The following is a 16,968-nucleotide window of genomic DNA, read 5'->3' on the forward strand; positions in this document are numbered from 1 at the left end:
CGCACCGCTAGTTCTCTGAATGAGAATTAGCCCCTTAGGGAATGCGGCACAAACCCCTGGTGGGTTTTTCAATTCATTCTTCAAGTTTCCCTCCTATTGGCCAGTCATGGATCCGCCCCGCAAGCCAATATGCTTTTTCTCATGGTCACTGATCAAGGGAGTTGTGATTATTACTTTACTCATGTCAATATTAATTGGATTGTAATTACAGGTTTGTATTGGTGTTAATGGTGGTTGCTTAAGTCGAATGGCATATTTTATTGGTTGTATAAGTGGTTGATTAAGCATGTTTTAGTGGTGGATTTAGTGGTGGTTGTGGTGGTGGCTGAGGGGGAATTCTTAAACATCTCTCTCAAGCTTAAGAGAGATGTTTAAGAATGTGTGAAGTGAATTACCAACAGCAATATTGTTAGACATGTAGGAGAAATATATATATATATATATATATAAAACGACATGTGGTGTCCACTCACCACAAAGGAAATCTCTCTCCTTATGTAACACCTGCTAAATAGCGAATCTTCCGTGCTCCGAATTAAACATCTGTAAAGTATGGAACACCCCGCTCCGTCCGAAACACCCGCTCCCCCACAACACCCTATAAGTATGAAGCAAAATCTGCATTAGAACGAAGAACATCTCCACTTCGCTTCAGGACATTAGTTCGTAACCACTGCATCTCCGTGATGATTGTGTTGATCCCTTGTGTTGATCTTTGTGTTGATGATTTGAGTACAAGCGCTAGGCAGATGTCTCTCATTTATTATTCATCGCCATCTTCCCTTCGGGCACAAGTGGGGTATAAATAAGTCATGAGTATTGATCTCAGCCTCGACTCATGTTACTCATATTGGTCTAGTGTGTTATGAGGGGGGGCGGGGGTGTAGGTGTGAGTTTATTTAGCTGCGCTCAAGTTCTGCTCTGATGCTCCGAGATCGACAGAGAGAGAGAGAGAGAGAGAGAGAGAGAGAGAGAGAGAGAGAGAGGGGGGGGGAGAGAGAGAGAGAGGGGGGGGGAGAGAGAGAGAGAGAGAGAGAGAGAGAGAGAGAGAGAGAGAGAGAGAGAGAGAGAGAGAGAGAGAGAGAGAGAGAGAGAGAGAGCCCGTGAGCGACCCATCCCAAAAAGGTGCAGTTATGTTCTCTAAAAAAAAAAGGTTTTCATAGGAAATTAAGGTCAGTATAAGAGGAGGGTTCAGGGGTCAAGCTGATGGGAAGGGAAGCTTCATTATTGTCTGCCCTCTTTAGGTACAGTCTTCGCTTCGACGCTGCACACTCTGAGCCTGGTATCACGTAGGTAGTGTTCAATACTCTGACAATGTGTTAGTCGCAGTTACCGAATGTTGTTCGAATGTTTACAACCATTAAATATACAATTGAAGATGTTATGATATCTGCTCCTGGTATTAACGCTGTGCTTATGCATTCTCTTTATTGGTGAGGGTTCGTCATAATAAATGATGAAATTTGTGCCATTATTTCTTTACAATGGGGCAATGGGGCCAACCTAGACTTCTTTCTGAGACTTCCGTACCTCTCATGATGTGTCATCTTGGAAAGTTGAGTGAAGCTATTCCCATTTGGCCTACCACACACACAGCTTCACACACACACACACACACACACACACACACACACACACACACACACACACACACACACACACACACACACACACACACACACAGACGGTTGAGAGGCGGGACCAAAGAGCCAGAGCTCAACCCCCGCAAACACAACTAGGTGGGTACAACTAGGTGAGTACACACACACACACACACACAGCTGTGTGTGTGTGTGGTAAGCTGTCAATAAAAATATTGTTTTTAAAAATTTATACAGTAAATGTTTTATTTTAGTTGTCAATAAAAATAAAAACTTAGTAACAGGAACAAAATAAACATGGGATTCTCCGGCAGCATTAACGATACATAAGTAAATCTCGAGGTGTCTAGTTGTGTAAAATTACCTTGAATTGCAATTGACTCCAAAAACAGTAAAAAAAAAAGTTAAAAATACCCAGCATTTCATCATTAAAAACATACAAATAATTTTCCATTAATTAACTCCTCCAATATACACAATTATATATTTTTCAAACGCCATACACAAAGAATAGCCAATTAAATACTTTTGTAAATGCAAGAACTGAACCACACAATAGTGGAGAGAATAGAACAAACGTGGAAGCCGGGTTTACTAAGCTTAGATTATAACGCAAAGTTTCCTCATTAATTTCTCAACATTTACTCGCTGAAGGCATATTTGCTGCCTTATATATGATCCCAGGTTGTTGTGAAGCCTCGCCATGGTTACTGAACCAGAGGGGAACGAGTCGTTAAATGTTGCTGAAGACGACACGAGGGGAGAGAGAGAGAGAGAGGGGGGGAGAGATAGAGAGAGAGAGAGAGAGAGAGAGAGAGAGAGAGAGAGAGAGAGAGAGAGAGAGAGAGAGAGAGAGAGAGAGAGAGAGAGAGAGAGAGAGATAGAGAGAGAGACAGTGACAGAAAGAGAAAATAGGAGAGAGAAACAGAGAGGCAAACAGATATAGAAACAGAAGAGACAGAGAGATAGAGGAAAATATAGAGAATCAGGTAGAAAGTAGAGAGAAAGAGACAAAAATACACAAAGAGAAATAATAAAAGAGTATTTCTACGAGGGTAGAAATATTCTACCCACGTAGTGTTTCTACCCTCTACTACTATCATATCCTTTTGAGACGTATTTTTTGTTAATCTCAATAAACTTACATAAACTTGAACTTGAGAAAGAAAAAGAAAAAAAGAGAGAGTAGAGAGATAAAAATGGAAAGAGAGAGAAAGAGAGACTGACAGAGAAGGAGCCAAATAAAGTACATATATATTACAATTATCAGGACTCAATTACACTGTTAAGCCAAGATTATAATAGGTGAGGCCTAAATTATAAAAAGGTAAAGAGTATGGATCAATTTACCTGGTTAGATCATTATTTTTAACACAAGATTTTTTTAATAACACTTTTTTTACTTTTCCAGTAAAGTATCTAATGTCTGAACGAATATACGTATTAAAAGATATATTTTTGGCATTACGTAAGGCAGGTGTGATATACCACCACAACCACTATCACTTCCATCACCATCTCCACCACAATCACCATCACAGCCACCACCATCTCCCCCATTACCACAGGTACTGGTTAGCAAACGCAGTCTTACTTCCTTTAAGGAGAGAATGAGCAGACTGGACATGATCACTATATACCGATCATATATTCTGAGAGGATTCTCAGAAGCAATATACCAGGACAGCCTCCTAGCAGTGAGAGATAAGAGATAAGAGATAGAAGCTGGACACAGAAAAGAGTAATTGAGAAGTACGTAACCACTCTTATACCCTGTACGAATGGAGGTCGTACAAAACCACCTCATTTCAGAACTTCAAGACCATAGATACGACAGAAACCTGAAATATCAGGAGGGTGAGATGAGATAGACCTGACTCCTATGTAGGCACTTTTAAGTATGTGAGGGAAGTACCAAACCGTCTCCACTACCACCCATCCTCACCCCATCCCCCCCACACAAGCACAGAACCCCACCTCTTCCCCACTAAGCCATTCCCCAGCCCCATTTCCCCTCACCCATCCTGCCAGCGATTATGGTGTAATCTAACGGATATGGAGGGAAAGGTGGTGGAAAGATGGGAGGGATGACGCCATGATGGGAGGGAAGGATGGATGCCGAGAGGGAGGAGGGAAGGGTAGAGGGAGGGTGGACAGGAAGGGTAGTGGGAAGGGGGGAAGGAAGAGTGATAATTAAGGAGGCAAGGAGGGCCACAAAGAAGCAAAGACTGAAAAAAGGTTGAAAGGGTGAATTCAGGACGAATGGAAGAGAAGTAGAGGGGAGAAGAGGAGAGGAGAGGACAGGAGAAGGAAGGGAATAGAAGAAGAAGAAGAAGAGGGCAGAAGGTCCAAAAGGACCTACTCTAAGCTAAGTCACATATTTGCAAAACAACTAATCTTTCACGATTGCGTTAACGACAGAGGCACTTGGCCACGACATCTGGTCTACCAGGACCAGACTCCAGCCACGGTACACAACAGAGACCGAGCTACGGGTTTACATGACCACACGTACTATAGGAGTGTACATGGGTAGCCAAGCCAGGGTGTATATAGGTGATCTAGCTATATGTACACGAGTGGCCGTGCAAGCTAGTTTATATAGCAAACTGTCCTAATACGTGAGGGTACTAACCAATCAGGGAAGAATCATCAAATTCCAGTGGATCCTCTCCCATGTTGGAACTGTGGGAATGAACGAGCAGATGTGCTGACTGCTGAAGGCGCTGAAGGAGACCATATTGAATACTTCGTACCAACACGCTGCTACAAATCAGAGTTATTACCAGGCAAGGTAACTGCTGGAAAGTGAGGATAGAGGAAGAAATCAGAGGATCTGTTCGCTGGTTCAATGCAATTGCAGCTGGCTTTCTCAATCAATCTCAATCATAGCAGTTGTACATATTGCAATGGTGGTATGTTCACTCACAGGATGAGTGGCGCTGTCCAATAAACTCGCCCCTCGGGGTAAAAATTTATTTTAAATTTAAAATTAGAGCTAGGCTGCACATAGTCGACCTTGCTAGGGTGTACATGGGCGACCTTGGTGGATAAGGCATACATGGTTAGTGGAGCTACAATGTTGATGGGCTTAACTTTGGTGAAGTACATCATTGTAGGGGAGAGAGAGAGGTCGACTAGTAGGTGGTACAATGAGAGAGGCCGACTAGTAGGTGGTACAATGTAAGAGGTCGACCAGTAGGTGGTACAATGTGAGAGAGCGACCAGTAGGTGGTACAATGAGAGAGAGGTCGACCAGTAGGGGGAACAACGTGAGAGATCGACCAGTAGGTGGTACAATGAGAGAGAGAGAGGTCGACCAGTAGGTGGTACAATGAGAGAGAGAGGTCGACCAGTAGGTGGTACAATGAGAGGTCGACCAGTAGGTGGTACAATGAGAAAGAGGTCGACCAGTAGGTGGTACAATGAGAGGTCGACCAGTAGGTGGTACAATGAGAAAGAGGTCGACCAGTAGGTGGTACAATGAGAGAGATCGACCAGTGGGTGGTACAATGAGAGAAGTCGACTAGTTGGTGGTACAATGAGATTGGTCGACCAGTAGATGGCACAATGACACATCACAATTACAGGAATTAATTGTGAAAGACTTGTATGAAACTATTTCAGAGCCATTGTCCTGTTAACTATCCCCTGAAGTGCGGCAAAATACACAACATACACAACAAAACGGTTATGTATGACCGACAATAAAGCATCATACTGCTAAACATTCTGACTCATTACAAAATACAATGAGAAAATGTAGATAATATATTTCAACCTTAATTTCATGTATTAGTGGAAATTACCTCATGGCTAATGAACCACTAATGGTCTCCTATTTAACCACAAGTGAGATAAGACCACAAGCCATTGGCTGAGTACTTACACTTCTCTCCACACAGGTGTAATTAATAACCAATTACTAGCTAACTAGCTAACGACGTGGGGGACGTTGTTACCCCGCTCGTTACTACCCTTCACAGAACGGGTACAACCATGTGTCACACTCTCGCCTGCAGAATGCATCTAACACAGCCTGGAGGGTCAGGACACACTCCTTCCGCTTCTTAACTACTAACCACAGCGGTTCTGTTCTGTATATTAAGGGAGCAGAAATACACCTGCAGCCAGGCAGGTGCGAATGCCACAGCAGCTGCTTGCGTGGCGTCAGGTACCTCAGAGCAGCTGCTTGTGTGGCGTCAGACCTCTGAGCAGCTGCCTGTGTGGCGCCAAACCTCACTGTGGCTCACTCAGCTAACTGTATCAGCTTAATCGTTAATATTTATGTACTCCTCAACCGCTTTAGTACCAAACAAGTACCAGGTCCTGAAACATATAGGCGGTAATCCCTCGTTAAGAAACATGAATACGGCCATCGCTACATGGTGACACTTACAAGGAGACAGCGCCCTAATATAGAGCGTTCCCTCTTAGTCATATATATAATATGTTATAAATCGACTCAATCAATGGGCATATACGCTGTTGAGTCAATATATTGTTATATATGTTTTTTTTTTCAGCGAATGCCTTTTAAGGTGAGTACCGTGGTCCTCCAACCTTCCAAAACGACAGCTGTCTAGACGGTGAATTCTTTAGTTTTTCACAGGCTGTACCTGGGTTATCTTGAGGTTATCTTGAGGTGATTTCTGGGGCTTTAGTGTCCCCGCGGCCCGATCCTCGACCAGGCTTCCACCCCCAGGAAGCAGCCCGTGACAGCTGATTAACACCCAGGTACCTATTTTACTTCTAGGTAACAGAGGCATAGGGTGAAAGAAACTCTGCCCATTGTTTCTCGCCGGCGCCTGGGATCAAACCCGGGACCACAGGATCACAAGTCCAGCGTGCTGTCCGCTCGGTCGACTTGCTCCCTGGGTGACTTAGCTAGCGTGAGTATTTGCTTCTGACGTTGTGTATGCATTGGTGGCTGAACCAAAGGTGTACATAGGTGGCTGAACCAGCCGATCCAGAGGTGTACATGGCTCCCACCGAGTCAGAACGTACATATACGACTGAAGTGATGTGCACTTGGGGTGACTGATCTTGGGTGAATGAGTTAATGTGTTCGTGAGTGAACGAGAGCACGTGGGTCACAAATTTAGAGTGAAGCATGGTCCACAACTTCGACTGAATTAAGATATACATGGACTATCAAGTACAAGACTTCGAGGGAGACTAAACAAGGGTAGCTGGGTTAGTTAGTTGTGGTTAGTAACCGAATTGGACTGTAAGTCATTGACCGAGTCTAAGAGTGCATGCGTGACCTAGTAAGAGTTCAACAAGGTGACCGAGTTGCGGGGGAGTACGTGGGTGACCGAGTTAGAGTATGGATAAGCGATTTAGGGTGTAGGTGGGTGAATTAGGAACATTTAGTGACATGCTTTCCCAGCATACCGTAATGTATTATTCAGAACGAGTCAACGTGGAGCTGCCCAAATTATAATGGTTGCATTTTTTTAACAATATATAATGGCTTGCTCTCCAATGTGTGACGATAAAAGTTTGCAAATTTTTTGGAGGTAATTTTTCCAGTAATGAGTAATGATGTTTTCTTTAGTTTTGTCGTGCTTGATTTCGAGTTTAAAGGCAGCCTCGTGCAAATTATATTCTTCTACTCCATGGTAATTATCCGAGTGTTTAGTAGTTAGTGAAGGGAAACGGTGGGCTTGTAATGGGGTTACAGGTTGGAGTATATATATATATATATATATATATATATATATATATATATATATATATATATATATATATATTTTATATATATATATATATATATATATATATTTTATATATATATATATATATATATATATATATATATATATATATATATATATATATATATATATATATATATATATAAAACGATAACGATAGATCTGTTTTCAGCATTATTGCTTGTTGCAGGAATACAGGAATTGAGATAGAGTTGCATTATTTGCATGCACTGCAAAAACATCACTAAAGTTTATGGCAGTGACCAAACAACTGTGCATGGTTGCTGCAAAAACATTGGTTGTATCCTTTACTGCACCACTGCTGGCCACTTTTTGCCTTAACAATGCCTGTGTGTTTGTGGGGCCAAATGGTCATATATTAATTTTTCGAATCTCTGACATTCTATGGCGTTCTGTTCTGTGTCTCTGCACAGGTTATCTGTCTCTCTTTCCTGGTTTTGATTCCGCCTGTTGTCCTGATTCTTTATTTTCGAGGTAAAGGATCTTTACCTTTCTAATTGAGTTTTAACTGGGTTGTTATTTTTCAGTCATTTTCTCTTGCTCTCTCGCATCTCTCTCTCTCTCTCTCTCTCTCTCTCTCTCTCTCTCTCTCTCTCTCTCTCTCTCTCTCTCTCTCTCTCTCTCTCTCTCTCTTTCTCTTTCTGCATAATTTAGAATTTTGCAACCTAAATACTGAAAGACATGGTCAATTGTCTAATGTTTGGTTTGTTCATTTGTCAGAAAATTCTCATCTAATTGATTGGGAGAGGACTTCTTCAGTAACGAATTGTAAATAATTGTCAATAGAAACATTATTGAATCTGCTTTAAATCATATTACAAAAACATGCAATTTGAGCAGTAGTAGTAGTTGGGCATTATATATATATATATATATATATATATATATATATATATATATATATATATATATATATATATATATATATATATATATATATATATATAATTGTTTCCAATAATTACGTTGATAATGACAATTCATTAACGCGGGCACCAGGAGCCTCGAACCAACGACCAACACAATGGTGTCCCATAGGTCTAACCACTGAGCTATGAACATCCACAATAAGAGAGGATCTGAAAGACAAATGCAACTGGTATCAAGTTGAGATTTTAAGCCTCCGTGGTGACGCCACTAAAACACAATGGTAGTCCACACCTCAGTCATTTATTTAATGTCCCTGATGATATAAAGTATGCAGGCGATGAGTCACAATAACGTGGCTGAAGTATGTTGACCAGACCACACACTAGAAGTTGAAGGGACGACGACGTTTCTAGTCGACTTGAGAATGATCCAGGACGGACCGGAACGTCGTCGTCCCTTCAACTTCTAGTGTGTGGTCTGGTCAATATATAAAGTATGTATATACCTCCTGTTTCAGGCATACCTAAGATATCAAATTAAAGCACAAATATCTTAGTTACTTCAGTTTAATTATTCATATGCTATCGAAAAATTGTGAAAGTTAAAAGGAAATCTTCCCACATTATTATGTGGTAATACTGTGAATCAGTTAACTTGTTCTGTATAATGTTATCTTTACTGAGAGAACATTTTGCAAATTCAAAATTACTTTTTATTAGCATAAAATTTTCATATAATAATCCGATATCACATATTAAACCATCAAACTCCCTTGGTAGGTCTCATTTTATTGAATAAGTTTATAATATTCATTTTTTTACCCAAGTCCGCCATAAAATCCAATTTCAGGATTTTCGAAAGGTTATATCTGAAGGTAAATAAACCCTAATTGAATCCTCTGGATCTTCAATATACTGTATTTACGTTCAAATGATTTGTCAATTTAATTTACTTTTGACCTCTCCCCATTTTTTTATTTATCGGATTCTTAGCTCTGATGACAGGATCTGTCACCTAGGCACTCTAGGTGGTAGGATCTGTCACCTAGGCAATCTAGGTGGCAAGATCTGTCACCTAGGCACTCTAGGTGGCAAGATCTGTTAGCAAGGCACTCTAGGTGACAGAATCTGTCACCTAGGTACTCTAGGTGACAGGATCTGATACCTAGGTACTCTAGGTGATAGACCCTTGTTGCAAGGGGTCTGTATACATTATTTTGTTGCTGTGATTTAAAAAATTCTCTAGTTCATTTGTTATGTTACTTGATGGGGTACCCGGCTGTGTCCGGGTCTCTCTCCTTACACTGAACCTCAACTCATCCCCCTCTCTCCCAATACCCCCCCCCCTTTCTCATTTCTCTTTCCCCTATCTCCCCCTCTTATTGTCTACTAAAATTTTCCCCTCTCCTCCAGTTTCTCCTCTCTATAATCTCTTCAAAATTCCTCTTCTAGCCCCCTACCTCACCTCTCCTTCCCATTCCTACTATCTACACTCTCTGCTACCCTTTCTTTTTTCCTCTTTCCCAACATGAACCCATCCCATCTCCCTCTTCCTCCCTCTCTCTCTCTTTTTGTTTTTTCTCTCTTTAAATCTCTCTTTCAGAAACTGTAATATTACGAAGCACATAAAACTGTTAAGAACTCTGAGAGAAAATTGCCGTTTTTTAGTCTTTATTAAAATCACAAGGGGGGTCGTTTTTAGTTGTTGATATTTCTTATAATATGGCACTAGGACTCGCCCCCGACTGGCTTATGACACATTCATATGACACAACCTTATGTGTATAATAGAAAAAATGCGTGAGGCAAGTCCCAAGTCCATTATACTTTGGCCAGACAAGCATTATATTTAATAGATAAGAGATATATTTATTTTAATCTTCATTTATTTTTTGTTCTCATCATACATCTATTCATTATAAAACCCTACTTTATGAAGTAATTACAAAAGTAATGTTTTAATGTAATTTCTTAAGGTCTTGGATTAAGATATATAATATAAAGAAATCCTATATATTTGTGATAAATAACAGAACTGTATTTTTCAGAAACCTGAAGTGTAGGTGTTCTAAGAGTTAAATTATACATATTTAGCGAATAAAAATATAAAATATATATAAAATTTATATATATAAAAATATAAAATTTTATATAAAATAAAAAACATTATAAAAGAGAGTTAATTAAAAAAGTTTGAGGTTTGTTTTCAGTTATTTGAGAAATTTTTTTACAATTATGTACTAAGAATATTAAAAATTGACATAATTCGATTTTGGTACACGTTTCATTTTTACATTGATGGTCAATTATAGAATTAATCAATTCGACTAAAATTTATGCAACACCTGATAATTATTATGCTTTATTAATTCCATATTGACATTTCACAGACCGATGGCACAAATGATAATTAGTGAGAAAAGCTCATTAACCACTAAATATGTCTAAACATGGCCATGTTGTGTGATTGAATTTTTTACTCTCAATAAAAAATAAATTTGGTGAGTACGTGATTGATTGCACTCACGTGAGTGCATACTTTTACAGTTATGAGTTGATATAACTGGTTGTTTTATAACAAGTTATATGTTTTTGCAGTCTCCGTGGTGTAGTGGTAAGACACTCGCCTGGCGTTCCGCGAGCGCTATGTCATGGGTTCGTATCCTGGCCGGGGAGGATTTACTGGGCGCAATTCCTTATCTGTAGCCTCTGTTTAACGCAACAGTAAAATGTGTACTTGGATGAAAAAACGATTCTTCGCGGCAGGGGATCGTATTCCAGGGACCATAGGATTAAGGACTTGCCCGAAACGCTACGCGTACTAGTGGCTGTACAAGAATGTAACAACTCTTGTATATATTAACAACAAAACAATTCATGTTATTCTTTCCCTAAGAGGGATAGTAGTTTAGTTGTTAGGGATAATGCTTTGGTCATTAGACCTTCTGCTGTTTCATCTTGTTTTTAGGTTCATGAATCAATATTACAAATACATTGTTTTATTATACAATTTACTGATTGATTGATGAAGATTAATCCATTGGAGAAGTGGCACGGGCATGAATAGCCCGAAATCAAGTTACACGTCGCTTTCCTGCCAATATATTCAAGAGTCAAGGTAGATTGAATTTAAAATTTACGAAGATTGAATGAAGTCAGAATTTACGAAATCAAAGAAAATGGAAAATTACAAATTTACGGGATCACTATAACCCGTGCTACGTGAAAATTTTGCTCAAATCTATGTAAATTTTGATCAAAATCTATGTACATTATAGAAACCAATTTGTATAATTATGTATAATTTAGATCCATTTTTAATTGATCAGTTAAAAGTCGATTTGAGTGTGATCAATGATACACATTTATCTGAATATTACCTTATTAATATCCTTGTATCTCATTAAAGACAATGTCTCTCACCTCATATCACTTCATGCCTATATATCCACACCACTGAATTGTAAATCCATCTTTCTGAAGAAACATTATTATATACAAGTTAAAGAACTTGACGAAATTCCTGTCTTATCCCATCCTTCGGGTCTAACACTGTCATATATATTTATATATATAAATCCCCAAGTATTTATATATCAAGGTACAATCCAGGGAGGATCCACAATGAGTACTCTGAGTACTCTTTATATTCTTCTCCGAGGCTATGGGCCCCTAAACTTGCACCAGAGGTGGTACCCCCTTTTATATATATAAATATATTTTCACACACACTGCGGGACTCTCTCACGTACTCCAGCAGGCGACATCGAACATATTATGCACAAAAGTTTAATTTTCTGCGTCTTGGAGCTGGAGATAAGACACATGGGACTGACCCGAGGCATAAAATGAACCAGATCTCCGTGGAGCAGTGAGGGACGCCATCTCATACATCACTGACCAAGGGAAATTCCAGTTCGCAGACCTGAGCTTCGTGCCTCATATTAGGTTTTATTTTCGCTCTGCATATAACATTTCCTCTCGGCATTTCTCTCCCCGCTCGAGCATTAGGTCACATTTATTATTTCTGCGCCCTAGAGCAGAGTCAGAGCATTCACAGCAGACAGAGTACACCAGTTAGTTGTTGGGTTAACTATTAATTGTGAATAAGGATACACGCTACTGGTAGTTAATAAATAGGACGTTTATCTCTAGATATAATTCGCATATTACACGTATCTTGCCAATTACACACTCAACCACTGGACCTACCACTACGACTTGTCAAAGTCAGACAACCTGCAGCCTTACAGTGATTCCTACTGATATCACAGGAAGTCTGAAGCTAGTCCAAGTGAACAAATCCACAAGGGCCGTGACGAGGATTCGAACCTACGTCCGAGATCATCCCACATGCTGTCTTAATCAACCAGTCTCTTTTACCAGTCCAAGTGTCAACGTATGACCGACAAGCACTAAGGTGGAAGGGTAGAATGGTTCTACACCTTACGCCTCTACTTCAGAAACACACAGAAATCACGCTAACGTGATATGTATATATATATATATCAAGAAAGGGGGGTAAAACTTGCCTCATTCCCTCATCCTTATAAACTTGCTGCCACCATCGCAAATTGTTTCAGTGTATAAAATAGTTTTACGTGTGGAGTTTTCATACAAATATCACATTTTTTAGGGGAAGCTCAATAAACTAGATAATCTGTCAGTGATGGTAAAATGTAAACAAGCTCACGCAAAAACATTCACAATCTCTATTGCCCATTGACAATTCAGGGCTTTCCTGTGATGGTCTTCGTGTTGTTGGTAGGAAAGACGGTCCTTTGCACATGCACCCGGAAGAGGGAACTGTCCTTGATCTTCATCATGTGGGATCAGGCCATTTAATACCTGAATCAGGGGCCACTCCACGTTCTCAGTGATCGTTCTCCACTTGCATGACCTGCGAAGGAAGATTCATCCTTTCAAAAGACACTCGGCTTCTCTGTAAGATAATGACTTCCAACTCAAATGTCTGATCACTTTGCAGGTCAACTTGGATGTCCTGTGGATGATCTTTAATGCTCGCCTTTACAAATGCGAGGGCCATTAGCTGTTTCATTAATGCAGGTACGTTCTTGTCAAAAAAAAAGGCTAATTCATTTAACTCCTTTGATAAGATACCACACATGACCGGTTAGTTTTAAGGTTGCTGCCTTCGAAATTGCTTGATTACTCTCTCCATACCCCACCAGAGACGTTAAGAGAAATAGTTTATTATTTGGGGCACAGGTTGCGAGAGAAGCTCTCATCCAGACTTAAGTAAAGCTGAATAGTGAAGATGACCTTCTCTCTCAGATCAATCTGTTCGCTGCCAGTGAGGTTCAACTGACCTCTGAGGTTGAACTTTTAGACTGTCGATGACATTCGAGATCCGGCGTGCCTTCTTTGTTCAATGTTTTCAGCGGGAACAGGAAATCGAGGACCCACTCAATGCTAGCTCCACAACATCATGTCCAAGACCGGACACTTGCTGTAAGACTCATCATTGCTTTCCTGTCACTTGTTTTGTTCTGTCTAAAAGCAGAACTTCAAGATAGTGTCACCGAGGCAATCTATTTCTATTTTAATCCTATCTAAATTTAGATTTTTTTATTATTTAAATTTTTTATTATCTAATTTTAATCCTAATCTAAACCTATTTTACATGGTGGAGTTCCTCCAGATTCTTTGGGTCTGGGGGAGTTTTTCAGACACCAAGCAGAACGCTTTGAAGGAAACCAACGTCGTCTATGCCTTTAAATGCCCACTTGGGGATTGTAAGCCTCAAAGAACTCAGTATATGGGCAAAACAACAAAGTCTCTTTCCAGGCGACTAACAATGCATAAGCAACAGGGCTCCATCAAGGAACATATAATCTCTTCTCACAACCAGACCATCACCAGAGAAATCTTAAGAAACAACACAGAAATCAACGATAGGTACAGCGATAGCAGGCGGCTCGACATCAGCGAGGCACTACACATCAAAAAGTCAACACCAGCAATCAACAGCCAATTAATGCACAACTATATTCTACCCACTTCAAGGCACTGTATGGGCCAATAGGCCCTCTGCAGTTACTTCCATTCTCATGTACCCACCTCACCCAAAACCTTTGTGTCACCTCACCCAAAACGAATAAAAAGCAAGATTTAGGTCAAATGTATCATACACAGTGTATCAAGTGTATCATAAGTGTAGTGTTAAGTGTAAACAAGTCTTTGAGAATGTAAGAAGCCCTTACGAAACGCTTCTAGACGTCAAACCATTAATAAAAAGGAATTTTGGAGAATTGATATTTCCATTACCACCGACAGTGAAGGAAAACATAAGAAATATTGAGAAAATTCGTGTTAGAATTATTAATCTTACTTTTTCGGTCATATTCAACAACATATGTTTACAAAAAAGACTGCTACCAATATATATATATATATATATATATATATATATATATATATATATATATATATATATATATATATATATATATATATATATATATATGCGAACAAGCCTGAATGGTCCCCAGGACATATGCAACTGAAAACTCACACCCCAGAAGTGACTCGAACCGTTGCGTTCTCTGCGAACCCATACTCAACTGCGTATGCGGACCCATACTGTATACTGCGAACCCATAGTATGGGTTCAACTGTTGCGAACCCATACTCCCAGAAGCGTTGCTTCTGGGAGTATGGGTTCGAGTCACTTCTGGGGTGTGAGTTTTCAGTTATATATATATATATATATATATATATATATATATATATATATATATATATATATATATATATATATATATATATATATGAAAACAAAACGAACACAGCAACGAAGTTAAAAAATTGCAAATTTAACCACAATTAACTGAAATTATTTTTCAGTTGAAAATGCTGTCGGGTTTGCACCTTTCGTCAGAGATGGCAGTCACTAGACACTCTCATGACAGTCACTAGACACTCTCATGACAGTCACTAGACACCGTCTTGACAGTCAAGGATGTATTCTCCAGACATTAAAAAAACTATTGCATGCATTCTATACATTAAAACCCTCGTTGCAATCGACTTAATTACAAAGCACAGAAAGTATTGCGTCATAGATCAGACAAAACAGCGAGTTTTCACGATATTCTCCCCTGAACGCCACAGATTAAAATCTGAAGGGAAAAATTAATTTCAAGTTTTTAAATGACGTTTAAAGCATCATAAACTATAGTAGTGAAAATGATAAAATATATGCAAGTATCTAATTTTTTATTTTTTTTTTTAATCAAACTGGTTTCAAAGTAAGTAATCAGCCAATTTTCCTAACATGGAAGTACTTATAGAATCTATGTGGTCGAGGGAACATATATGTTTTGTGATGTGGACCGCCAGAAGATAGAGACCTTTGCTTGAGCCAGAAGTAGAGAGGAGGAGAAGAGTAAGAGGTGAGAAAGGTGGAGAGGGAATGTTAGGAAAGGAGAGGTAGGGAAAGAGAGATGGGAGAGAGGGGACGGAGGAGCGAAGAGAGAGACCCGGGTACAGCCGGGTAACTCCAGTTGAATATACGTTCAGAATATTAATTGTTAATCAGAGGCAACAATTTAGTTTGTAATTGAAAGATAAAATTCGTTAATAAGAACATAATTATGTTCTGATATAAACCTAATCTATCCATGGGTAATCCAACCTATTCTTGGATAAGCATACCTAACGTATCATTGGATAAACTTAACTTATATTGCAATAACTATAACTTGACCAACCTAGCGATAAACCTTCACAACCTATCCTATGATAATTATAACCTATCCTAACCTATCCTGGGATAAACATAACTTAACCTATGCTGAGATTAACTAAACATTACCTACCTTGAGGTTACCTTGAGGTGCTTCCGGGGCTTAGCGTCCCCGCGGCCCGGTCGTTGACCAGGCCTCCTGGTTACCTATCCTTGGATAAACATAACGTAACCTAATTTATACTAGAATAAAAACAACCTATCTTATCCTTTCCTGGGATAATCAATACCTAACGTAATCAATCCTGGGATAAACAAAGCCTAACCTAATCTATCCTGGCATATACATAACCTTACCTGACCTATCCTAGGATAGACATAACTAATCTATCCTGGGGATAAACATAACATAGCCTAACCAATCCTGGGATAATGATAACCTGACCTACCATATAAGCTATCTTTTCCTGGGATGCACATAACCTAACTTAACCTATCCAGGGATAGTCAAAACACACCTAAACCTGAGAAAAAGGTAACCTAACTACTCAATGAATAAACAACCTACCTTATCCTAGGATAAACATAACCTAACTTATTCTGTGATAAATTCTAACTCATGCAAGGGGTTAACCTAACCTAATCAATCCTGGAACAAGTATAACATTGCCTTGAATATGTGTGTGTGTATGTGTGCATTATTGAATGTGCAATATCGACATATTTCGTGCATTTTGCAAGCGCTATATTGCAGAAGAACAGGTTAACACTTTATGTAGAGAAGCCGGGCAAGGAGTCCCGTACTTCAAGGGTTTGGTCTCGTCTCCCGATCACAGAGTTTATCAAACCCAAGTTCAGGAAATGAGGACTTGAGAGCGAGGGAGAGAGAGAGAGAGAGGTGAACGGCGCTCTCTCTGGCTAGACCTGTCAGCCCACACTGGCCCACGGGTTAGGAACGGCAGGATTTCCGAAATAGGCAAAGTTTAGGCTAGTCGACCGGTAGGATTGGCCAACTTTGGGAGCGTCGAAGTTTGGGATTGCTACAGTCA

General features: G+C 39.6%; 1 protein-coding gene across 2 annotated transcripts in view; it reads right to left on the minus strand.

Moving 5' to 3' along the window:
* The window catches only part of LOC123759537 (nephrin), a 500,550-nt gene that overhangs the window by 336,842 nt on the left and 146,740 nt on the right, over window positions 1-16,968 (minus strand). The gene's annotated exons all lie outside the window — the stretch shown is intronic.

The sequence above is a fragment of the Procambarus clarkii genome, chromosome 32, assembly GCF_040958095.1.
Source record: "Procambarus clarkii isolate CNS0578487 chromosome 32, FALCON_Pclarkii_2.0, whole genome shotgun sequence".
Taxonomy (NCBI): Eukaryota; Metazoa; Arthropoda; class Malacostraca; order Decapoda; family Cambaridae; genus Procambarus; species Procambarus clarkii.